This window comes from Rhinolophus sinicus, linkage group LG09 (assembly GCF_036562045.2).
Source record: "Rhinolophus sinicus isolate RSC01 linkage group LG09, ASM3656204v1, whole genome shotgun sequence".
Classification (NCBI taxonomy): domain Eukaryota; kingdom Metazoa; phylum Chordata; class Mammalia; order Chiroptera; family Rhinolophidae; genus Rhinolophus; species Rhinolophus sinicus.
In genome coordinates this window covers 46,478,566-46,505,535 of record NC_133758.1, presented here as the reverse complement: position 1 = coordinate 46,505,535, position 26,970 = coordinate 46,478,566, and the positions used below count along the sequence as shown (strand labels likewise).

Sequence of the window (26,970 nt, the reverse complement as noted above, 5' to 3'; positions counted from 1 at the left end):
TGGATTGTGGAGATTTTACAGAGGTCAGAGGACAGGAGACAAAGGGGTTCGCTTTTCTGATTACCTTTCAGCTACACCAAGAGAAACCGGTGGAACATATACAGTGTAATCAAATCCACACAGACTTCCAAGACCTGTCGTTATATAGATGGGGAAACGGAGGCTCTGAGGAGTAACTGAAAGTAACGGCACCGAGTTTGAATGTCGGTCCTTGTGAGTCTAGACTCTTTCCACTACCCTGTGTCCTCTGTAGCGATTACTTCTTCAAAAATTTTACTAGGGACCCTGATGATGGAGAGGAGAGAACAGCAAACCCTCTACCCGCCAACATGATCTCCTGTGATAGAAAGTGTTATGAGTTCCTAATCCCCTTGAAAAGGCAAGGTTCGGAAGAGCTGCTGGCAAGAGGGTAGGGGAAGGTCTAATTCTCTTGAGACGCTGCGCAAGGGGAAGGATGTGGCACGCCCACTAACGGGTGGCCGCCTCTCGGTTCCTTACCAGGGATGTGGGGCTTTCCTCTCTGATCGGTGTGAGAGAACTTGCCACCACGAAGGCTGAGCGGGCAGAGCCCACAGGCCAGGAGCACGCTCGGGGAGACGCCGGCGCCTCCCGGCGGCCTCGGCGCACGTGCCTGAGCTGGGGCCAGGGTTAGTGGCCTCGCCGTAGTAGCTGGGGCGGGTGGGAGCCTTTGGCTCCGGGCCGCGGCCGCCGCCCACCCGCCGGCTCCCGTGGTTGGGCGGAGGAAGCGCGGGACTCCTCCTCCCCACCGTATTAACATGCACCCAGAGGCGGGTGACCAGCTCAGCTTCGCCGCCCCAGCCCGCCGCGTCCCGGCACTCAGCCTCGGCGCCAGAGGGGAGCGCAGCGCTCCGGGCGCCGCAATCCGGAGGACACGGCCTCTTCCACACCTCCGGCGAATCGGCAGCATCGGCGGCGGGAGCGGCCGCAACCACCTCGGCTCTTCTCCCGAGTCCTTCCCCTCACGCCGCTGAGAGCCTGTCCTGACCGTGAGAACACCCTTTCGTCCTCCCTCTGAGACTCGTGGGACCGACGGACCGACGCAGGGACCAAGGGCCGGACTGCGGGTAGCGGCAAGGTAACGCCGCGCTGCGCGGTGGGGTTGGGGCGTGCGCGCGTGGCAGCGGCCACTGGAGTCCCGGCCGCTGCCCCCGCCGCGGTCGCGGCAGGCTAGGTGTCTCTTGCCCGCCGCTTGGTCGCCGCTTCTCTAGTCAGCGGAGGGACTATAGACTGGGCTCTTGGCCGCGGGCCCGTGCAACCCCTTCTCCCTCGCCTTCAGCTCCCGGGCGCGGCCCCCTGAGACCCCCGGGAACCCCGGGGCGGCGCGCCCCTCTTGGGGCGTGCGGTCCTTTCTTCTCTTCCTGGGGGCCCCGGGAAGGGATGGATTTCTCATTGCTACAGGGTCCTGGAAGGGAGAGGGATTAACATCGGTCTGGATCACCTCCACTGGCCAAATTCATATCACCCTTGACCCCAACCCCTGACGCACCTTGCAGGGTAAGAGGGGACTGCTCACTGCAGGGGATTTCTCCACCAACTCCTGGGTCTTTTCCAAAGCAAGTTGCTGCACTTGCTTTTTAGGTGACATTTTGGCATTGGTTGCGGAGACCCTCCTCCGTGTGTGCGCGCGCGCGCGCTCCGTAAGAGAAAAAGGCAGAGAAACAGAGGCACAAAGAGAAACAGAGGCACAGGGAGAGATGGGAGATACAAGAAGAGAGACAGGCACACAGAGGACAGGGTCCAAGGGGGAGGTCACTGGAAAGTTGCCCCCGCCCGCAGCCGAGGCCAATTCCTGGCGAATCGCGTGGCTAGCGATGAGACCCGGGATTCAAGGACTTGAATGAGCAGGACTGGAGCCTAAACCAAACAGGGATCTCTCCGTGGGGCTGGGAAAGATAACAAATTGCACTTTCATTGAAGGGCATCTGCAGCTGCGGGAGGGACCTTCGCAGGGCCTCGCGGGGATGAAGACCCTGCATTCAGGACTCGGGCTGCTGCGCTCTTCTCGCAAGGCGAGCTGAGCTGTCCTTGCCTCGCTGGAAGGCTCCAGGGGGACGTGGGAAGAGGCGGCCCGGCGCTCGGGTGCCCAAGACACGGAGTGCCTGTGCCTGAGCGCCGCTCACGCCCCCAGCTCCCGGGCTCGCCTCTCTAATGGCTAGTAACGCTGTGGAATTTTCTGTTTGAGAAGCGGAATGCGTGCGGAGGGAAAGGGCTGGAGGTGGCGAGACAGCCGGGACAGGGACGCCAGTGGGTGAGATGCTATTTCTTTTATGGACTCAGGCGAGACCTTACACTCCTGACACAGTGAGCCTGGGGCCGGTGCGTGAGAAATCAGTGCTCCCTGCCTTCCCTGGCACAACACGTAAAGTGATGGAATTACAAGATGAAAGACATATAATGAAAGTAACAAAGACAGATCTTTAGCTTTGAGAGTTCACGAATGGCTTTGTAAAGTGCGGATGGAGCAATATGAGTTGTAGTCAGATCCTGGGATGAGGAATGTTTAGAACTAGGAAAGCAATTTTCGGACTAAATGCGAACATCTTGTAAATTATTTTTACCAGGAAGGAGCTAACAGCGTTTGACTGTTATTTACAGCAGAATTTCAGTTTCAGGAAACAACTTTCACTGGCCTATCTAATTTTGCATATATTGCAATAGTCTCCATTCCAACTTGAATGGAAATGACATGAAGGCAAGATATAAGTACTTTAATTTATCTAATGTCATAAAGGATAACGTTTTCTTTGCTTAAATTTGTAAAAAAGAAATTGAAAGCCATATTGAATGTATCAATGCAAAATGTATGAAATTTAAGTGTTTAGGTTGTAAAAGTTACTCTTGCTTCAGAAAAATTCATATTCCATCACAAAATAGGAAAGTTCATAGAAATCTGGTGTCAATAGCCTTGTTATTAATTTCCTTAAGATTTATTAGTTCAGTTTAAAATTGCTGTAGGGAAGTCACTGCCTTGAAATATTTCTAGTTCCAGATCTAAAATTTCATGAATATTAGAAAAAAAATCAACTCATTTAAGAGAAAGTATTAGTTACTTTGTATGAGAAAAACCTTGAATGTGTTTGCAAATACAGGATATTTAAAAAAAAGTTTACATCTATTTCTCTATATATTTCTATTGTAAGATTAGTTTTCCAAATAAAATATTTTATCTCAAAAATTATAGGCAATATAAATATTGGCAAATTGATCAGGTTAACAGAGTCTTTAAAAAAATTATGAAGTAATTTTCTGACAAAACTCTTCAAATCACACAAGAACAATTGTGCTTTTGTGGGGAATATTGAGTATGTGAATTTTCCTTATGGGAAATTTTCATGGTTTAGCATCTTTAATTTCTCCTTCAATATAAACGTTGTTCTGCCAGGACAAAAACCTTGATAAAGTATATCAGTGATCATTGAAATCAAGACTTTTCTCTCAAAATATTATGGAGCTTATATAGAGAAATTGCCCAAATCTAAATGCTGTTCTACTTTCTAAATCCTTCTAAACTTAAGTGTCCTATTGAATCATACTTGGAAATACAAATTGCATGCATTTTTATTGGACTTGATTAGATGTGTATACCTTTGTTCCATGTAGCCACCTAGATTGATTATTTTTTTAAAATATAAAATTAAAACTGGGCAGAGGGGAACTGAAGTTTTGCTAACTACTCATTTAGAGATATGTAGCATAGTTGTAGTTTCAGCTACAACTTGAAACATGTGCCACATTCTTTGAATAGCAATTTCTGGAAACAAAGAATTAAGCGTTCTGATTTTGATTTTTATATTTAAAATACAGAAAAAATAGTAAAATGCTATCTAAATGTACATTTTATAGTGACGTTTCTATGATAGACTCAAATTCACATTATGGTGTCTTCTTGGTCATTCCCATAAATTGTTCCACCCTTTATCAGAGCAACTCTGTTCTATGCAGAAGGATTTGTTTCCTTTTAAGAAGCATTCAGTTGGAAGACTTTTATGAAGATTTCATCTCTGTAGATACCACACTTGCCTCTTCTTGCTTAATTTAAGGAAATGATATATTTTTAAGTTCTTTTGTTTCTTTTTTCTTGTCATAAGTATTTTCCCCGGCTAAAGGAGCACCATTAAAGCAGGAAGGCTGAAAGGACTTTTGAAAAATCTAAACACTTTTTTTCCAATCCTCACCTCCCACACTTATAATCTATGCCTTATGTCTGTGGTATGTTGCTCTCTTTGTACATTTTTATTTTAAAGAAGCAGAATCACAAGACCATTTTCTAGCATTCTCAAAATCTTTGTGCTGATGAGACACTTGGAGGTTCAAAAGAACCCCAAGTCTTGGGCTGTCTCATTTATTTCCAGAAGTTCTAAAGGGCTTGTAATTCTCCATTTAAAAAACAGAACAAAACAAAACAAACAAACAAAAAACAATAACTTCAGTGGCCCCCCAATTTTATTTTATTTTTTACCCTGGGGAAGTTGCAGACTGAGTCTTGTTAATTGCCCTATTCTCCAGATGTGTAGTCTATCAGAAATTGTCAAAGATGTTGTTCCTAGAATGATCAAATATTTTTCTACAACAAAGGAGGATTTAGAACTAATCTTCAATCATTCACTTTAATTTATTAAAACATTCAGTGACAACTCATTGTATGAGATACCAGGTACCAGTTTCTTTTAACACATACCTATTTGGCTTATGCAAAATATACATTCGAGATATGTATCTATATCTATATCTATCTATATATTTTTTCCTTTCTCTGTACAAACACACACACACACACACACACACACACACACACACACACTACCTTTTATGTATCCCTGAAACACTCAAACCTGCAGAGTAAAACATGTGGTTCAGAACAGGAAAAAATGGGATGGAGCTACAAGGAGGTTAAAAAGGTGAATGACTTCCCTTTGAGGTCATTCTTCCTTACTCTGATTGCACAGAGGTTGGTATTGTATATGAGATGTGCTGAGCCATCAATTTTACATGCTTCACTCTATTAGATGGTAAGGACCAGACAACCGGTGGACAAGTTGAGGAGCTAGAGATTTTCTCTGCCTTTATTGACTTAAGATTTCTCCTGGTTGGTGTTTATTTTCTCCTTACTGTAGGAGTTGATGATTACTAGGTAACAAGTAACATCCCACTTCAGAAGACCAGCTCACACACAGACAGCCCTCTGGATATATAGCCACAGATCTTTGGCCCAGATTCGTGGGTCTTTTCCTGGGTAGATAAGAACCAACATAGCTGGGCTATGATTGCCCCACTTGGGGTTGTTGTGAACTATTAGGTTGGTACAAAAGTAATTGCGGTCTTTGCAATTTTTTTTTTTTTAACCTTTTAAGCAACAATTACATTTGCACCAACCTAATAACTAGCTGTCAGTGTTCTGGATCTGCTGGGAAGATGTAAACCCACTATCCTCCTGGTAATTGTGCAAACGAAACTGTTCATTTTCATATTCCCTTATCACAGTTTGCTCATCTGCTGTCATTGACAATTTCTATATCTCCTCTCAACACTTTCTTATCAGATTTGTAAGCAACAAAACAAAAGCAAGCATGAAGAGTGATTTGGCAGTGTATTAACTGCCCAACCCTGCCAGGTTTTCTTGGTATTCAGCAGAGGTCTTATTGAAGCTGTGGATAAGCAATTAAGAGAGGAGGATTTGTGCTGGGACTTGCTTATCTCCCTAGTTTGTGCATCCCAGCCTGCACCTCGAGGGCTCAGAGACATTTAAATGGCTCCCACAGGAGGCTTTTGGGAAGGTCTCTCTCTCTGGGCTCATATCCAGCACTGCTGCTTTTCCCCGTGACATGTTTTTGGCTAATTTGAAAACATCTGCTAGAGTAACTTCCCTTTTAATTCTAGTACTGGAGAATGGGTATGAGTATATGATAGGAGAACAGACATTAACCCTCACTCTGACCTCATGATTATAACCTTTCCTAGGAGACCCTTTCTTTCTTGGTTTCAGGAAATTTCCCTGCTAGATATTACTGAGATTTCTTTACAAAAAACATGCTGTGGTTTCAGAGGAAAATGGTATTGTGATCTCAGACTTTGCAAACAACTATTCTTTGATATGATTCATCACACTATTCTAGCAAAAAGATAAGGCACAGTCACTGCCTTTGAAGCTCTTTTCCTAGACATTAACACAGAAGGCAAAGGAACCTTTTTCATTCTATCAAATAGGAATGCATTTTTCCATTTAGAGCTCAGAAGAGGCAGCAGGGAAACCTTGGAGTGGTAACACATTTAGAAGTTTTTTCTGTGAGCCCTAGCCTCGGCAATTCAGATGAGACTCACTTGAATCTATAGCTCCTATGAAGCTGGATAAGCTGTCTTTTCTCTGCTCTCCTTGGAACACTGTTTCTTACATTATTCCCTCTTTCCCAAACCTCAGCTGAAAAGTCATTTAGTCAGTAAAGCCTGCCAACTGAATGCAGTTTTAGGGCTCTATACTTTTTTTAGTGATCCTTTTACAGTAAGTAATGAATTGACTTCTGTGATTATCCAATTGACTGCCTTCGCCACTGAACTGTGCATTCCATGAAATCAAGAACTAAATATAACATGTTCACCAAATGTCACCGATGCCTAGCACAGCACCTGGTACTTAATAAGTGGTCAGTAAAAATTGGTTGAGAGAATGAATGAAAAAAAAAAAAAATGAGTGAATGGCCTGACTGTAAGGACCATAAATCTGAGAGTAGTATGTGGTTTTTGCATGCCTGCCTTGCAGTCTCACACTCTACATTCTTTGGTCTTAAGCATACTCTGATAACATCTGGTAGACATAGGACTGAAATAAAATAAGGATTAAAAAAAATTTTTTAAAAGACTTCCTTTTGTCCCTTCATTTTTCTCCTCCTTCTTACTCAAAGTAAACATATTAATAGCTTAGCCACCCCACTTGCCTGTATATTGAATTTATCCCCATCTTTCAAGGCTTAGCACAGCTCTTTTCCCACCCTTTACCCCATAGGATTTAGCATTCCTTCCTGTGCCTCCTTTGAATCTGATTCATATTTATATCTTGGTTTTGTATTTCATTTTTTGTTTATGTGCCTGTCTACCTCCATGAGACCATAAGCTCAAGGGATAACAGAGATAGTGGCTAGAATAGGGTTTGCATATGGAAGCATTACAACTGTTCATTGAGGATTGAAAGATCACAGGGATAAGAGACAAATGTAGTGGGATACAGAGAAGTGGTTACAACCGACTTTCATACTTGAGGCTGACTTCCATATAGGTACTTAGAATCTATGTATGGTGGCTCTCATTCATAGGGCATATTGGAACCAATCATTTAAAATTATATGGAATCATAGCCTTCTAGGTATTTTCTTGATTTTTTTATACAAGTTTCTGGCCAAGCATATAGCACATTCTATCCTATTCTGTGTTTCTGAGATACTTAAATGATATGGTGAAGTTGGTCATCTTTGTAGATATGCTAACCTGCCACTTGCCGTGCTGCTTTAGATGCCAGATACACTGTTCAGCCTTAAATGACCCGTGAGGAAAGGTAAGACTCAACATGGACAGAGCTAGTGTTTTTACAAACTATGATGAATGAAAGTTTCTTTAGATCTGCCTTTCTTTAATTGACAATTTAACATATTCTGCTTTAAGTATGCTAAGGGATCTAGATGATAGATGTTAGATATTTGGTATGTATGTATCCTTTTCAAGTATCAGCAAACAAACAAACAAACAAAAATTATAATATCTCCAGTGTAGTCCGTAGTGTGGAGAGTACCGAAGTGCAAAATATTGTTCAAATTCTTGGGCAGCTTAAAATCTAATACAAATGATACGATCAAGATGTAATCTTAAGAAGAAATTTGTAAAATGTGTTACAAAATAAAACTAAGTGCTCAAATACCTGGGACAAATCATACTTTTCTTGGGTTTTTCTGGAGGGGCAGAGCTCAACGAAGAATGCCATTATTGTGGAATGCTTTCTAAAGAGGAAGGTCTAGAGCTGGACTTGCATGATTGAGTACGAGTTAAATGGAAGAAGGGTTAGCTTTTAAGATAAGGCAAAACAATGTTTACAAAGATATGGAGATGCAAACCAACTTGGCATTCTTGGTTCAGGGACATGGTCTTCTGCTGTAGCTCTTCTGGTGCATTTTAATTAGATCTGGAGATGAATTTAATTGAGAAGGATGAAGATACACTCTGGCGGGTTTAATCACTACACAATAATGTTTAGAGTGGATAGGAGCATTGAAGAGTTTTGAATAGATGGTGACATGAAGAAGTGGCCCCTTGGATTGATGGAAGTAGATCAGTCCACTACTAGATTGGGACAGAGAGAAGCATTAGGAGGCCGTTACACTAATTGAGGCATAAATGATGTGAACAAGGTCTAGGGAAATAGGAATGGGAGAAAAGAAGACATGAAATATTTTGACAAATTTTCAAGTAATATTTGACTCTTGCCTTTCTCTTTTACTCTGTATTTATGTCACAAACTATTTTGCAATTTTTATTAATTAAAAATTATTGGGAAATATATCAGTAATACCAAAAACTAAGTAATATTATATAAAACCTATGTGCCCACCCCAAAGATTATGAAATAAGTAATTGCACATACAAGCATGTCTCCCCTCAGGAGTACCTACTCTGCATACTGAATTTTATGTGTCTCATTCCCATGTATGTATTTGTACCTAAGCAATATAGTCTCATTTTGCTTTTTGCTCTTTTTAAGCTATATAAACAGTGACGTGCTCTTTGTAATCTTCTTCACCTTATTTTAATTGATTAGTATTTTCTTCATATATGCAGATTTAATTTATTCATTTTTACTGTGATATTATAGTCCATTGAATCATATATTGTGATTAATGTCTCAATCTTCTGTTGATGGACATTTAGGATATTTCCTAGCAAGGCTGCTATGAACATTCACGTGTACCTCTCCGTGTGCTAACAAAGAGGAGCCTTTCCTTAGGACATCTCCTTAGGAGTGGAATTGAAGGAGGGAGGGATTCGTATGTTAACATTTAGCAGATAATGCCAAATTATCAAAAAGGGTTGTGCCTATTGATACTCCCATCAACAGTCTATAAGAGCTCCTTTTGTTCCATATTCTTGCCAACTCTTGGTGATAAAATTTTATTTTTTGCCAGTTGTATGAATATGAAGTGATATCCTTGTAGTTTTAATGTGTTGTTCCTTAAGTGCTAGTAACGTTGACCATTTTTTCCTTTCTTGGTTAATATTCAGGTTTCTGTGGAATGCTTTTTTATACATGTTGTCCACTTTCCTACTGCTTAAAAAAAATCATTGATTTGTCAGAGCTATTTATATATTCTATATACTAGAGTTTTTCTGTAATATGCATTTTAATGATCTTCTCCCAACTGGTGACTTGTCTTTTCATTTTTATGATGTCTTTTGGTGAAAAGGTTATTTTTAAAATTTAAAAATAGATGCATTAAAATTTTTTTTTGTTATTGATGTATATGTGTAATTAGACATATATTATAAAAGATGCATTTTTGATTCTTCTCTTTGTGGTACAGATAAGATAGCTTGTTTAAGAAATTATTTCCAGTTCTGAAGTGATAAAGTTATCCTTTCATATTTCATAAACTATCAAAGTTTTATTTTCACATATAGTTCTTCAACACTTTTTTTAAAAAATTAAAGTTTATTGGGGTGACAATGAAGACTTTCTTATTGATGGTTATTTTATAAAGCCTTTAATTACATTCCAAATTTGAGCAAAACACATATTAATAATTTCTTTCAGTCTTAATTTCTTTCACATTCAGTTAGAATTTGTAGAAATTATAGTCTGTGAATTCTGCTGTAGCCACTCCACCTCAAGTCTTCATCATTTTATGCCTGAAATACACAAAAGGCAGTTAATGGAACTTCTGGCCTCCCCGGTCACTTTCTGATTAAACTTGCATCTAGATTTACTTTTCTAAAAAACTGTCAAAGTCATTTTGAGACTCCTCAAATGTTGTCCTTGAGGCCTTGAGGGCAGCAATCACATCCATTTTTATTCCCTTGGATCCCCCAGATCCAAGCACATACCGGGACCTTGGCTGGCTTTCAGACACGTGTGTGATTGGGACATAAGCATGAAGGCACAGCTGGCTCCTTTTGTTGTTCAGCTCCATTTTGTAATTAGTCCCTTACATCAAACCTCTCCTCCAAAACAGCCTCTGCTTGTCAGGACTGTGCTATTCTGGCCCTTCTTTTTTCTTCCTTTGTTTCTTTTCATGTATTTAAATTCTTATGTCTTTGAATTGCTAACAGCAGATTCTCCTGGGGCTAGGACAAGAAGAGTCAGGGATTCCACCCCCCCACCCCCCACCCACCCTTCATGTCCTTCCATACAGTTTGAGTGTTTTACCATGAGCAAGGATTTCTTTTTAAAAAATTGTTTCAAAGCCTTCTCTATCTTTCAAGGCCCAGTCAAATCTCACTTGAAGATTTTATGACTACTCTAGCCCAGGGTAAACTCTCCTCTGAATTCCAGTTGCCTTTTTCTGGATCATTTACTTTATGGTTCACATTTTAAACATTTTATGTGAGTAATCCTAGATTTTAAGCTCCTTTAACTGATGAATTGGCTTATGTGCTTTTGTATCTCTCCTAAGCCAAACTCCAGTAGCCAGCAGAGTGGTTTTTCAATGGGTGGCAGCTGCTTTCTTGATGGTTGGTAATTAGTTATTGAAGATGGCATAGACTGAGTGGAGATTTGGAACGTGAAGACATTGGGAATTGTGACATTAGTAGAACATGTACGGGTTTGGGATAAGGAGCTAACTCGTAGTGAGAAAAATTGAGCTTTATTTTGATTATGTTGATTTTTGAGATGATAGTGGACATGGCCCATCAGCAATTTGGGAAACAATAAACCTAAGTTTTATGAAATGATAAAATTTGAAGTTTGATTAGGACATTATCTGCTGTAAGGTGATTTGTAGATTCATGATACTATCAGCTGTTTGTTTCTGTGCTCCAGATAAGAATGTTATCCACCCACCCCACCCCCACCCCATCCTGATTTTGCTATCCTGAGTCACTTTGCTAGATTACTTTGGGCAAGTTAATTAATTATTTGAGCCCAGTTTTCTCATCTGAAAAAGGAAGATAATTAAAATTACATATCAGAGTTTTTGAAAGGATTAAATGAGCCAAGCTATGTAAAGTATCCAGTTCATTGGTGGTCTCACGGTCAGCAATTAATAAATGCTATTATTCACAATATATTTTATCTGTAAGAACTAATCTGTGAACTATGTTTTACATCAAGGTAGTACCAAGTAAAAAATTTAAAAACTACTTGTCTAGTCATGAAATATTTTTCTTCTATTAAAAATTCCTTGATCTTATTTCATTTTTCTTTATTATATGGTAACACTGACAGCATTTCACCAAATAAGTTCAATATTAGTTAGTATTTATTGAGCACTTTGGTCTTTGGGCTTTTGCAAGATACAACTTTCATTATTGCCTGTAGGCTCCATGGTCTGTATTTAAAGGGAAAGAAGCCCACAGTTCCTACAGCCCAGGCCTGTCTGACATGGTACCATATACTGTGAGGAGACTACAAAACAAAGTCATATCCTTCTCCTCAAGCAATATTTAATTATGAAACAATTAATACATCTAAAACAACATTAAAAATGTAAATTTTAATTGACTCTCATCGGAACGCGTATTTATTAAGGCAGGATGGGATATGGAAAAAATCCAGCAGGTAACCAGGAAGAGGCAGTTATGCTTGATCCTAATGGAGGAACATCTCCTAATGGTCATGGTGAGCCCAGAGTTAATTGTAAAGTGGCAGGTGGAGCATGGGAGCCTTCTGATTGCTTCCACCTTCTCTGCTCTGTGGGGCTTATCTGCTGCCTCCGAGTCATGTGTTTTCGGTTAACTCTCAGCTTGTTTCTTAGAAAGCACTGAGTAGATAAAAACCAATACAAGACAGAATGAGAACTTTATTGATTGATTAGGTGGGAAAATTCCATCTGTTTTTCATTCAAGGAACAGTTGCTGGGCAGTTATATCCAGATTATTTGGGTTTTGTATCTGTAATAGTAACACAGTATTTCATATGTTGTGATTTAGGTTTAAAACCCAATAGAACTAAATAGAAAATAGATTTTCTCATGTCTTTATTCTTTCAGGAATTCCTTTTGTGTAGAAATATTAGCACACATAAAATGGGTTGAGCTGCTTCAAAGAGAACTGATGAAACTCAGATTTAACTATTGGGAATACTAATTTACAGATAAATTGTATTCCAGAGGTATGCTTATAAATTGAATATTTTTGGACATCAAACAGAATTATTACATTGAAATTGTGTTATTCTTTGGTGGCTGGCTTCTAAAGTTGAGTTTCTCAAGTCTTTTTGATCCATTTTCTACGAGCAAAGTAGTACTACTCTAATGAAAACCATATCAATCTAAAATTCATGACCCTGTACCTATGAAAAAAAAGTAGTCGTAAATTGTGATTAGGAATATACCTCACCCCTTCTGCCACAGAATTAGCAACCCCCTGGTTCTGCCAACGGTTGGGTGCTGGACAATACTCGGGCCATAGCAACTGCCATCCCAAAGGTATGGTTTTCCTTGATCCAGGACCAGACCCTGATGAGGGGACGAGAGAGCTGAAAGATCCTACTTGAGGACTGATAATTGTTAAATATCTACATTTATATAAACTACTTCTCTTTATTTGAGTTTGAAGGAAGGCAGGAAAGTCTAATATAGCTCAATTGTCCATATTGTGTCCTGCATTGAGAACCGGGATGTGTGGTTGTGTGTAAGTTAAATGTCAGTAAGGTAGGAATGATAGGTACAACTATATTCCTTTATACTGAGGTCCGTTTTGCCACATATTTTTTTCTATGCATTTCAGGTCTTGAAGATGCCATTATTGGGCGATGGGAATTACCAATTCATTCATTCATTTTTGTGTGCATTCATCAACCAACAACAATTTATTGACTAACAAGTATATGCCAGACACTATTCTAGGTGCTTTGAATTCAGTACTGACCAAGGACAAAAGAAAAAATGCATGCCCTTGTGGAGTTTACATTCAAATGGCAGGAAACAGACAACTAAAAATAAACACAATACTACTTATTTTAGAATGTTAGAAAAGAATAACGGTTATGAAAAGCAAACAAACAAAAGAACCAGATGAGAGGGATTATTAAAGCCTTGTTCTTAGATAAATTTCTGTCATAGAAGAAAAAAAGCTTATTTTATTTTATTTTATTTTAATTTTATATTTTTTAATTCAGACCTTCTTGAAATGTTCTAGCTTTAGGATTTGACAAAGCTCTAGGAGAGGTGTGGGATTACTTTCACTGCTGTGTTATTCTTTTATCCTTTCTGTTTTAACAGCAGTCTGTATATTCCTTACATATAGCATCTATCATATTGCACGGTAACTTCTTGTGTTTTTTTTTAAATCTTCCACTAGATTATGAACTGTAACATAAGGCATGTTTCTTAACAAATTTATATCCTTGTAATAATAATTCTAGTGATGATAATAGTGATTATATATCAAATTGAATGTTTTCTATGCACTAAGCCCTATGTAGAAAATGATATCATTCTTTACAAAACTGCATTGGTTGGAGCTGATGATTGAACAGAGGTCTGTTATCACTAGGTTCTGTACTCCCTTGGGACCTAACCCAGTGCCTGGCATTTGGTTGGCATCCAAGAAATGTAGAATGAAATGGAAATCAAGTAAACTGCAATATTGCAAAACTGATTACTCTTAGGAATGTGTCTCCAGTTGCCTGCAAGATATACCCTCTTGTTTTATTAAATTGTCTCACTTCACAGCCTAACTGGCCCAGGAGGTGGTTATTTGGAAATTCTTGAAGTGACACATCCTTTATTTTTCTTCAATTCTTTCCTCCCGTTTCCATATATCTCATAGGTGGAAAACACAATAGAAATAGAATTACTTCTGCTAAAATCACAGCCTTCTAGTTTGAAAGTGGAGCTGCTTTGTTCTGTAATGCCTGTTGTATTAAGGAATCTCCATAGTTTATTTTTTGTTTTGTATTTTCAGTTTTACCTTGATTTTTACTAGTGCCTGCTTCAGTGGGTTCTTTCAGGATGCAGGTGTTTTGATGGTATTAAGAACCAAGCACACAAATAGGTTTTGTTTGGCTTACCTTCCACTTTCCACTTGCCTCTTCCACTTGTCAGAGAAGTTTTGTGTGACAGAGGTGAGTCTCTGTGGCAGCTTCTGGGGGTGTGGCCATCTGCTTGCTCTGAAGAAAATCAGTCCCTTCTTTCCAGGAAAGGATCCATAGGCTGCAAGAGAAACTTCAGCTCTCTGCTTCCCATTGAGTAATCTATCCGAAAGAAGAAATGAGCACATCCCTCAAAGACAAAGGAAGCACAAACACAGATGAGTCTGCAATAAGGACACAAGTTAGGGAACACAATTAGCAAACCAGGCACACCTTTTCAAGGATCAGATAGAGACTTTAATGGCAAGGGGGAAAAGAAGATATTAGATCATCCTCCTAATTTATCCTTGAAAGAATGTGCTCATTGCCGCTTAGGATTCTTTGCAATTCAGCTTGCAGGAATTAAAAACTTCAATCTGTTAAATAAATGTTGATAAATCAACATTGTTATATCCTTAAGAGAAAGATGATTCAACTGACCTATAAAATGCTAGCATGCCACTACATATTTTTTTAACATTAATTTTTTTTAAATTTATTTTTTAAATTTGGGGTGACAATTGTTAGTAAAATTACATAGATTTCAGGTGTACAATTCTGTATTACATCATCTATAAATCCCATTGTGTGTTCACCACCCAGAGTCAGTTCTCCTTCCATCACCATATATTTGATCCCCCTTACCCTCATCTCCCACCCCCCACCCATCTTACCCTCTGGTAACATTAATTTTTAAGAAAAGGTAAATGACTCTATAAGCATCCCTGCCTCAGATAAGTAATATTGGCACAGGATGTTTGGTTCATGTAAATTAACATAAAGAAATGAAGGTGGATACATATAAAACTGATAGAATAGTGAGTGTCCTTTATAAAGTCCTTGCTGTCCTTGTTGTGTCACAGACAACAAATGCATTTTGTAAGTGAAATATCTTAAATCTTTCTTCCTGTGTTTCCATAAAGATTATCTCTATTGCTTTTGTTTTGTTGAATTGCTGTCCATTCCTGACCCAAAATAAATATAACTGTTTAATTGACATAACTTAGTGAAAGTTCTAGACTGGTCCTTGTAAATTTGTGTACTAATAGTAATGTATTAATCTGTTAAAAACAGGAAATATTATGGGCAAAGACTTGGCCATTTTCAATCTACAAGGGTCCTACATTGAAATTCAAATTAAATTTATTTATGTTATACATGGTCTTAAAATTAATTTGTATAAACATGTATGGAATATATGTGAGTCAAAACGTTTTATTAGAAATTCTATAACTGAAATTGAGTAGTTCACATCACATAGTCATATATGCTTAGTTATAAAATGTAAGGATAACTAATATTTTCTAAGATAATTTTGTTCTATCTGCCTGAATTTTGCCCCCTCCTTACTCTCAACTCCTTTTCACAAAACATGACTGTTATTTTTTCTCATTAATGCCACTCTTGACCACCATTCGTAAAGTAGTTTAACCTTTCCCCATTGTTCTCTTTCTCAGTACCCTGTGTAGCATAGAACTTCTTAAAAATATGTATCAAATATTGCTTCTTACTATCTGTCCAAATAATAAAAGTAAAGTAACAAAATACTCACTAATTTAAAATTCTTACTTGTAATAACAACATGGCTTGTTTGAACATAAAGTTTAAATAATTCTTAGTTGAGGAAGTTATGTTTAAAGATTTCATTTTAAGTTTCAATTCTATGACTATGTCAGCTCCTAATAAGTGCTTGGAACCTCATCTGTGGAAATGGCATCATCCATCCCCATTTCAGTGAACTCACAGGCTAGTGAGAAAGAAAGACAGAATAAGATTCAATCCATTGGGGGTATCAGGATTATGACGTGTTGTTACAGGGTGCTGTGGTAGGACTGAGCCGGGTTACACAACTCAGCAGGTGATTGTTGGAGGGTTTCTCAGAGGTGGGGATCAGTGATGTTAAAGGAATATCAAAGATGGGGAGGAAGTGGGCAGTTTTTGAGGCCATTCATACGAATCACCTTCTCTTTATGCTGCCAACAACAATGCTCTGTGGCATATAATAAGCACCCCTCTCATGGTCGCTCTTTACCCATGTGTCAGTTGACAAGGCTGACAGTGTCATTTTGAGCTTCCCTTAAATACGAATACTCTGTGAGCTGTAATTTCAGATGAGAGTGTGTTTCATGGAGGTTTCAGTGAAATATGAAATCCCCACTGAAGTTGAATGACTTTACAAACTGTAGGATTATAATAATGAGCTAGGGAACAGCAATTAAATTTTGGAAAAATGGGAAGTCTGTGAAGAAAGATTGGGCATGTTTTCTGTAAACTAGGTAAACAGTAAATGTAACAAAGGAAGATGAAGATAAACTGCATTTCTTGGGGGAACTGTAGGACACACTCTTGGAGAAGATGACTGATGAAAGTAATGATGGAAAAAATGAAAGGAGAAAATGGAGGTAACAGGGTGGGATTAGGGATAAGTGATTGATCATTGGGAGAAAGCATGAGCGATTTTAGTTTCCTTGAGTAAGAAACTTGGGAATAAAAAGTGTCTAAGAGGGATTTGTAGAAGTTTTCTATGCCATATACTAGGTAAAAATTCTATAGAAAATCTATATTATTCTTAAAAATTTTAAACATCATAACTTTTTAAATCTATCAGCAGACAGAGTCAGGCTTCAAGTCATCACAACTACAAGGGAAGCCAAAAAAATGTATACATATGACTTGTATTCGTCTTTTGTTATCAGTATATGTTGAGTATTACAATTTTAATACAGTTTTTGCCTTTCTTAAAATTTGTATACATTTTTTGGCACCCTTTGAATATATATTTAAATATATATATGATAAATAAAGTTGACAAACACTTTTAAGGATGATGGGCTGAAATGTGATAGCCAAAATAATTTTCTAAGGACTTAAAATAATATAGGACCTATTGGATGATAAAATCAGGCTGGTATTTCAAAAACATTTATTGATCCTTTCTTTGCCATGTACTATGTTTGATACTGGGGGACAAAGGTACCAGGTCATGGAGAGTCCAACATATAAGCAAAATTTGGCAATATGTTGTAATAAGTGCGTGAGATACTGCCAGGACCTGAAGGAGGTGGTATGTAAATCTTCCAAAGGAAGCCGTGAAAGCTCTTAAGTTGTTTTTCCAAAGGGGACAGTCCATTATTTTCATGACAAAAATTAGCCCTAGAAAAAAGAAATAAATATTTTAAAACACATATTTACTAGACAAGAAAGAGAAATTGGTAAACAAAATCAAGATCATACTAGCATAATATATTACATTAGTTATTATTAATTGATCAATTATTTAGTAATTCTGAAAAATATGAAACAGGTCAAAAACATTATTCCTGCATTGAAGTGTCTCACTTGGCTAGTACACTGCAAGGGACTTGATTATTTTCCCTGTCTCTAATGTTGCGTTAAAAATCACTGTCAATATTTCAGTCAGGTGATAGTCTTCATAAAATTTCAGAAATGAGCCAGCCATTTGTTCTGTCATTCCTCAGTAACTTTATTGGATTTTCCTCTTGGCTACTTTATCGTTGTTGGGGAAAAATTGTTTTGTTCCCCTCTAAGTCCTGGCAGCATAAATGGAGAAAATCAAAGTCTTCCTTCCATTGTCAGAGATCTTTCCTTTGTTTCCTAAAGATAAAGTGAGATTTCTATGATGGTTTATTAATTATTGATGTTGTTACCTAAATCCTTTATTGGCATAGGTAGGACTTGGATTGAGCAGGAACTGTAAGTAAAGTGCTTTAGTAAAACATAACCACTGTTAGACCCCATGGGTTTAAAGACAGAAGCCAGCTCCCCTTCAGAAAGGTACCTTGCTGAATCCAAAAAAAAAGAACTAATTTGTCATCATTTAACTTTACGTCTATATGTATCAGCAATTCTCAACCATGACTAGGTATTGGAATCATCTAGGGAACTTAAGAGATATATGATCTCACGTCTCTAGACCTCTGCAGTCTCCATCTCTAGAGCAGATTCAGTCTGAGCATTTATAAAACTTGTCACATGATCCTATGTCACATGATTCTAGGGCACATCTAGGGATAAGAACTGATGACCCATAGCAGTGTTTCTCAAAGGCTGGTCTCAGCATTGCATTATCTGGGAACTTGTCAGAAATGTAAATGCTTAGGCCCAATTCAGACTTAACTGAATTAGAAACTCTGGAGGTGGGGCCCGGAATTACTGTTTTAACAGAACCATTGACCTTTAGGTTCCTACTTCCAGCCAGGTATTTATGTCTCTGCCTGCAGTTCCCAGGAAATTGTGCTTGCAAATTGGCTTTTTTCATAAAGAAAAAACATAAAAGATCAGTGCTTGAAACAAGGGATCATTACTAGAGTATTCCTTACATGGCCATGTTTGTTTACTTTCCAGATCACTTTTCTGGGAACTTTCCACCCTATCTACTTCCAGAAATGTTTCTTTGAGCATCTGACTTTCCCCTTGCTACCAAAATTCATATTTTGAGCTTTTTTGCTGATCAAGCTGTCCTCCTTTCTGCATTCTACTGGCTTCTAACCACCTAACTCATCTAATTGATATGTCTGTGTGTGTACTTGGTTTTTAGCCCCTGAGCATTCATAGCCTTTCCTCAACTTTCCTGGTCCCACCTCCTGTGTGACCTGCTGCTGCCATGTTTTGGGTACTATGCAGTTTAAATTTTTTTTTTTTTTTTTTTAAATTAATTAGTTTCAGGTGCACAAGACAAAGCAAAACTTAGACGTTTATCATTTATATCCCTCACACTGTGTGAACCCCCCTCCCCCCATCCACTATCCCTCTGTACGTTCCCAAAACCTCTCACCTTCCCCTTATCCCCACCCCCCCGCCCCTCTAGCAACCCTCTGTTTGTTGGCAGAGGGAAATGAAAGAAAGAATTTAGAAGTTAGGCAGCTTTCATCTCTCCAGAATTACACTTTTGTAGAATGATTTTATTACTGTGATTAAAGAGTTATGAGTTTGTAGAACATCTGGAGCAATTGCATTAAAATATACCAAAACTCTTTCGAAAGTTAAATTATGGATGCAGTTAAATCATGGTAATTGTACGTCAGCATCCTCTCTCTATTGGTGTGGGGATTGAGAGATGATTGAATGATGCTACCTCTTTTGTTACCATTTTAATTTAGCTCTTTCAATTTCACTTTTCTTTTACCTTGTACATTGTTTTCTGGGATTGCGGAAATTATCTTTTCTGTCTCTTATTCTATATCTTTTCATTTTACCAAAATACATTTTCATTATTCAGAATTTATGCCAGTATTTTTATGTGACTGTATTTTCTGTTTCATGAACGTTTTGCTTCTACTGCTCAAGCCGGAAACCTGAGGCAATTTCTGAGGTAGCTTTCAAGTGAGTAGCCTTCACTTTTACTTTCTCACATCCACTCATAAATTTTACTAACTTCCTACGTTTATTCTCTATATTCTCTAACTGCCTACACCTTATTCTCTCAAGTGAACTTCCCTTTCACAACCTAGGAACCTCCAGCCTACCTGATACCTTCACCATGTCTTTTTTTCCTGCTAATCCTCCTTTCCTGCTCATTTTATGTTCCCTTTCAGCCCCTCCAAACTATTCTCTGAAGTTATACTAAGTAAATAATTTTGAAATATATTCATTAGGCAAGTTTTCAAATTAAATCATTTGATTTCTAGCCCTCCATGACTTAGAAGATAAAGTTTCAACTTTGTTGTGTGGCATTTAGGGTCTCTTAGGACCTGGTCAAGTGTTCATTTCCATCCTTAACTCTTAACACTTCTCTACATCATGTAGTTTTATGCTTCATGCCACTTATTTGTCATTTCTATACAACACCATATTTTATCATGTTTTTCTCTATGTCTTGCCTCTGTTGTTACTGTGCTTTGGGATGTCCTTACTTCCTTCTTCTGCATGGCAGATCTCTAAACGATGTGGACAGCTCAAGTCTTCCCCAGTTTCTGCTGGAAGATTTATATGCCACTTCCTGTAGGTTCCAGCAATATCTCATGTGCACTTATTACAACATATCTAAACCTTGGCCACCATACTGGTCTCTCTGTGACCTGATTGAGAAGAGCTAGATTCTTGCAGGGCCAATAGAAAAAGCATTCATCCCCCAGAAAAGCTGAGAGTTGGGAATACTACAGGATACTGTTGGAACAAATGGGAAGTATATGGGACCTGAGGTGGGTGAACTGGGTGGCAGAGGCCCAGCACTGTGAGGAAAGGAAAAATAGTGATGTGCAGATTATTTCTGTAATCTGGACAGATTCAAGGAGAAAGAGGGTTTAGGGAAAATGTTAAAAAAAAAAAGAGAGAGAGCTCAAAAAACATAACTAGAGAAAGGAAAAGTTAGTTTATCAGTTATCTTGTGTTGCTTAACCAATCAGTATAAAATTCAGTGATATTACACAACCATTTTATTATGTTTGCAGATTCCGTGGGCTAAGAATTCAGACAGGGCAAAACATTTATGTTGGAGAGACCTATATAGATGAGTGTCTATGACGTAAAGCAGCAGATGAAAATGCTATTGTATAGAAACATAATGCTTTAGGAGTGATTAACAGGTTTTAATTCATAAAATAGAGAATAGGATGGAGGAGACTTTCTGAAAGACATACCATTTAGGTTGGGCTTTGAAGAAGTTTTATAGCTGAGCTCTAGTTCAAGGGCTGAGTGAGTAAGCAAAAGGGCTAAACATGTTTACATCGCAGTGATTAATTTGTGATGGCTGGAACATAGGGTGTGTGGCAAGATGCAGATCACAGAGAAGCTTTGGGTCATAAACTAAAGAGTTTGATTTTATTCATTATGCATCAAAGAGTCACTGTTTTTTTTATTTTTTATTTTTTAAAGCAGAACTATTGTCTAGAGCCCATCCAGATTTTGATGCTGGCATATTCTGGTTATGACTGAAGAAGGAATAGATGAGAGTCAAGTAGATGAGTATAGGGGTTAATATCCCCAAATTTTTAACAGGTAAAATGCTTTTTTTGATGATATTATGAAATAAATGGTCAAAGTGATGAAGAGTATCATTGCTTTCCACCTTCAGTTATCGTTCAGAATAGGTGCTTACTTGATTGTGACAGGAATGTAAGTTCCTTAAGGGCTGCCATATTTATAGTAGCTAGAACAGTGTCTAGTATATTCATAAATATTAGTTAACAAACTAATTAGGAATTTTTGTATGTTTCCATCAGTGTATGTATCCATTTCCATTTAACCTCTTCAAGGTATTCCTGGAAGAACCAGATGGTTTTTATGTTTGGTTTTAGTAACCGATTTCAACAAGCTATTTAAAACTTTATGTTAACAGTTGGTTGTTAGGTAAAAAATAGCTCCCAAGAGCAAACTTAAATCGGTACAATTATACTATGCTGGAACAGAAATTATACTATGCTGGCTCCCAGAGAGCTTTCGTCCATTTCTGGCACCTTATTACAGATGAATATATTGATGCCTAGGAAAGTTAAATGACTTAGCCACAGTTATCCAACTAGTATATGCTGAAGCCACAATTAGGAGTAGGCTTCTAATATGCAGAGCAGTCTTATTTCCATTGTATAATGCTGCATGCCACTTTTATTTTAAAGTCAAATCTTAGCTTGAACTGTATGAGAAAACAAAAATTTCCATCTGGTTCTGCTAAATTCCCAGTGGGAGAAGCCACCTCCTGTGGCTGCTGAAAATTTTAAATCTTAGGGTGCCAGAACATAGGAAAGGGGAGGAAATTAAATGTGTGGTATAGTTAAATACCTTAGTGTTTAAAAAGACAATTAGATACTTGTACCTTTGATTAACTTCTTGTGGGCTTATTTTTGAGAATTGAATTCAGGTAGACTGGACTTTGTCTAAGGTAGAAGGTTCAGAGATTTATAGAATTGTATTTTCTAGAAAAGACTTAAGAGATTGCAACCTAAGAACTGTATTTTCAGGTTGCAAAAATAAGATCCCCAGAGAGATTAAGTAATGTGTCCAAGGTCACGAAACTATTAATGACTGGATCAGAACTGGAAACCAGAACTCTTAATTTGGGAGAAGTGAATATTGCTTTTCAGGTATAAAAGGAACACCCTTAAAGAAAATATTTGGGTTTAAGGTGATACATTTTTAAAATATTTTAACTTTTTGGTGTCCATTTATGATATGAAACACAACAAATACTACAAATATGCCATCCATCTTCAGAGAGAACTTCATCACCAGCCACAAAATGCTCCACGCTCTCTCGACGTCCTAACTGCAGTCCCCTTTCATCCTCTGCAATGAACTATTTTCTGGATATTTACTATATTGTTATTCTCTCTGTGTTCTTTATTCTTTTACTATTATATGCATCCTACTTAAGTATTACTATTTTCTTAAATTTTGCTTGCTTTTGGACTTTATCAAAATGGCAGCAAAATGTTCATATTCTTCTACAACTAGCTTGTTTCATTTAACAATATTCTTTGAAGATCCACCCAGGCTGATGTATGCAGTGTATATACTTTCAGTGTTGTACAAATTCCAGTTTATGACTATTCCACATTCATTCATCCATCATTTTTGTATATTTGGTATGGTTGATGGTCGCTTTTGTTTGTTTTTGCTATTACCCGCCTAGCTGCCACAAACATTCTTAAGCATGTCTCATGGTAAGTATGTGTAAGAGGAGAGGCTGTGCAATATGCCAGCTTTTCAAGACAATGCCCAGCTAACTGTTTTGCAAAGTGGCTGTGCCAATTTGGGCTCCCACAAGTGGTAAATAAGAGTCCTCAATGTTCTGAATCCTTGCCAACACTGTGTTACCAGTCATCTTAATTTTTGCCAAACTGGTGAGTGGATATTAGCATTCAAAGTTTATTTTTATTGTGATTTTGGGTCTAATATTTTTCTTTAAAAAATACATGTACAATGTTATAAGAGAATGCAAGATTAAGACATTTTATAAATATTCACTTTAGAGAAAATAATTAAGAAAAATACAACACATTTACATGAAGAAAGTCTGTAATGTTTTTATGAGAGGGTAGATGATATTTTTGCACCTTCAGAGTGATGGTTCTTGATATATTCAGCAATAACACCTTCATGTTCGTTAATATTTAATGATAATCTTGAATTAATTAAATGAAGTTCAATTTATTCATAGTTATTCACTTTATCATGCTGTTTTAACTCATCCTGAACTGGAATTCAATAAGATGTGAACTACCATGTTTCCCCAAAATAAGACCTAGCTGGACAATCAGCTCTAATGCGTCTTTTGGTACAAAAATTAATATAAGACCCAGTCTTATTTTACTATAATATAAGACCCGGTCTTATATTAATTTTTGCTCCAAAAGATTCAATATAGTTGATTGTCTGGCTAGGTCTTATTGTCTTATTTTTGGGGAAACAGGATATCTCTCTCTCTCTCTCTCTCTCTCTCTCTCTCTCTCTCTCTGTCTCTCTCTCTCTCTCCATTTATATATATTCAACATGTATATGTATATATTATATATATATTACATATATGTACATATGTAATGTATATATTACATATGTATGTAAATGACTGAGGATAAAATAACATATTGACCTAAATAGATTACATTACAGATTTTATAGAAATAATAACTAACTCTCAGGGCTGTTTTGAGATTTTCACAATTTAATCTTTTTAAAACTCTTTTCGATCCTTGGTTGAAAAGTGCTTATTATATAATATTTAATGATTCTAATGATGAAACAGGCTTTTCTGGCTCGTGTTGTAGGTTGTTTTCTGCCCGAGTGGGATCTGGTATGGTAACACCAACTTTCTATTTTAATGTGGTGGTGAAATTGTGGAATCCATAGTACCCACTTCCAGCCTCCACTGAATCAAATAAGAGCAGTTTTATAATAATAGCTTGCTACCAAATAGATGAATAAACTCAGAGAAGTGAAACATCTTTTAGTAAAGATCCAGTAAGTGCCCAAAATTAAATGAGATTTAATAAATATCTCCCTCTATGATCACAGATCTGCACAGGTTAGACAGAAAAGATCACTTTTGTATTATGAAGTTGTAATGAGACACTGAACACTGATGTAACAGGGTCACTTCATGCATTGCAATTGCCATAAGGATTCTGGATGGTCACAGTCACATTTCAGTGATCAGAGGGACAGAGTGAGGTGACCATGTTTATTTTAGGATCTTCTAAGATCTCAGCATTTCCTCTATAATGTACAATTCAAACCTGTGACCATCCCAGGGTTTCTAAAACAATGGATGACAGCAACAAATGGCTTTTCTATCTGAAGCTAGGCTGAACAGTTATAGGAACTCTTTATTCCCATCCACCCTTCCTACTCTCTTTAGGTGACAAGGGACACAGTCTAAATTTCAAGCTGTGATAATGCCAGAAGCCATGCCAATTTAACAAATATTTTCAAAAGAATAAGCTCTACTAATCCTAGGTTCCTTCATTGCATAGTGAGGCCCAGTAAACACTGACACAGTGTGGATTCCCAAACACCTATCTTACTTACATTGGCAGATTTGCATGATTCAAGAAGATCTGGAGCTGACAAATTCAGGATAGTCACGGGTGTCCCTTAAGGTTCCATGCTTTGTTTATTGCATAACTTCCCTCCCAACTCCACCTCCAACCTTCCCCCAAGGTTGGGTATCTAACCCATCTGCTTATTGTTCTGTCCCCATTTATTCTTCACTTCCTCTGCATGTGGCTTTGCTTGATATGATATCACTAGCATGGGAAAGCAGTCTCTCTGCTCCATTTGGTTAATTAATCTCCGACTGTGTCTGTGGCTCACCTTGTTCTTATGTTTACAAGATTATGAAATCTCTGAAACTTTCCATTCTTAATTTTCCTGCATCTTCATATATAGAACCAAACAAACTATAATTTGCAAAATTCACTACATTAATGCACTACATCTATTTCTACCAATTCAAAATCTATTATCTACAATATTAATAATCTCATCATTGTATCTTCAACAAATCTTAACCAACTTTCATGTACTTCTAACTTAACCTAATACATTTCCTCTTTCATTACAATGTATCTTCCCTGATTATTGCTGCTCAGTATACCCAATCACATTTTATTGATTTTACATGATTTCGGATGTTATTGAGATGATCATACATATATAAGAGGAAAACATAATAATTTAATAATATATAGAATTTCCTGATATTTTGTTTTGTCCTAGACAGATGATAGTTTGCTATGTGTGTTATGTGAATTATCATTTAATTCTTACAATAACTCTATGATGTAGTAATATTATTATCCCCATTTTACAAATATGGAAACTGAGGTACAGAATTGTCAATGGTCACACAGGAAACAACTTGTGGAACCAAATGAAGCAAACACAGGAAGTCTGGCTCTAGTCCCAGCATTCTTCCTCACTAGTCTTTATTTTTTATTAATATGATACATGTTTCATCCTCCATAAATCCTTTCTGAACAAGACAGTTCTTTGAAATAAATAAATATGTTCCTTGGTCCAAGAGTAGACAGAAAGTTGTACAAGAATTCAAAAGCAGAAGCAATCACAGTATTTATATTTTGAAAGGGACTTTCTGGATTTTAACTCAAAGGTATGAATAGGACAGGACTTTCAAATGCCTTATCAAGACCACTTGAGGATAGATTTTTGTTTTTAAATAATTGGTTTATTTTTCAATTACAGTTGACATATAATATTATGTTAGTTTCAGGTATACAACATAGTGATTAGACATTTATATAACTTAGGAGGTGATCACCCCAATAAATCTAGTACTCATCTGACACCATACATAATTATTACAATATTATTGACTATATTCCTTGTGCTGTACTTTACATTTCCATGACTATTTTTTAACCACAAATGTTTACTTCGGCAGCCCCTTCCTTTTTTTCACCCATCCTCCCAAGCCACCTCCCGTCTGGCAACCCTCAAAATATTCCCTATATCTATGAGTTTGTTTCTGTTTTTTTGTTTGTTTATTTTGTTTTACATATAAGTGAAATCATACAGAATTTGCCTTTCTCTGTCTAACTTACGCCACTCAGCATAATATTATACCTTCTAGGTCTATCCCTGTTGTTGTCAATGGCAAGATTTCATTTTTATGTCTGAGTTATATTCTATTTGTGTGTGTGTGTGTGTGTGTGTGTGTGTGTGTGTGTGTGTGTGTGTATTAATCTCTTCTTCATCCATTCATTCACTGATGGACTGCCAGGTTGCCTCCATGTCTTGGCTGTTGTAAATAATGCTGCAGTGAACATATAAATTCACATGTCTCTTCAAAGTAGTCATTTTGGTTTCTTCAGATAAATACCCAGAAGTGGGATTGCTGGGTCCTTCTTTGTCTCATTATATAGCCTTTGACTTAAAATTCATTTTGCCTGGTTTAAGTATTGCTACCCCAGCTTTCTTTTTCCATTTCCATTTTCATGAAATATCTTTTTCCCATCCATTTACTTTCAGTTTGGGTGTATCTTTCGTAGCATATGTAGGGGCCTTGTTTTCTTATCTATTCAGCTATCCTATGTCTTTTGATTGGAGCATTTAATCCATTTATATTTAAAGTAATGTTTGATAGGTATGTAATTATTGCCCTTTTATTATTCCTATTTTTGATTTTTGTTTTTTATCTTAAAGAAGTCCTTCTAAGATTCCTTGTAACAGTGACTTGGTGATGAACTCTTAGTTTTTTTTGTGTGTGT

General features: G+C 37.5%; 1 protein-coding gene across 7 annotated transcripts in view; it reads left to right on the top strand.

Annotated features, from left to right (window-relative positions):
- Positions 1-437: 437 nt before the first annotated feature.
- The window catches only part of DLGAP1 (DLG associated protein 1), an 860,924-nt gene continuing 834,391 nt past the window's right edge, over positions 438-26,970 (top strand). For 3 of the 7 annotated variants that reach the window (XM_019755706.2, XM_074340266.1, XM_074340265.1), the window contains exon 1: positions 508-1,096. The gene's annotated coding sequence lies outside the window, so the exon portion shown is untranslated. Of the gene's footprint in view, positions 1,097-1,729; positions 2,270-26,970 lie in introns of those variants that run through there. The other 4 variants (XM_074340269.1, XM_019755707.2, XM_019755703.2 and 1 more) reach the window with 3 other exon arrangements.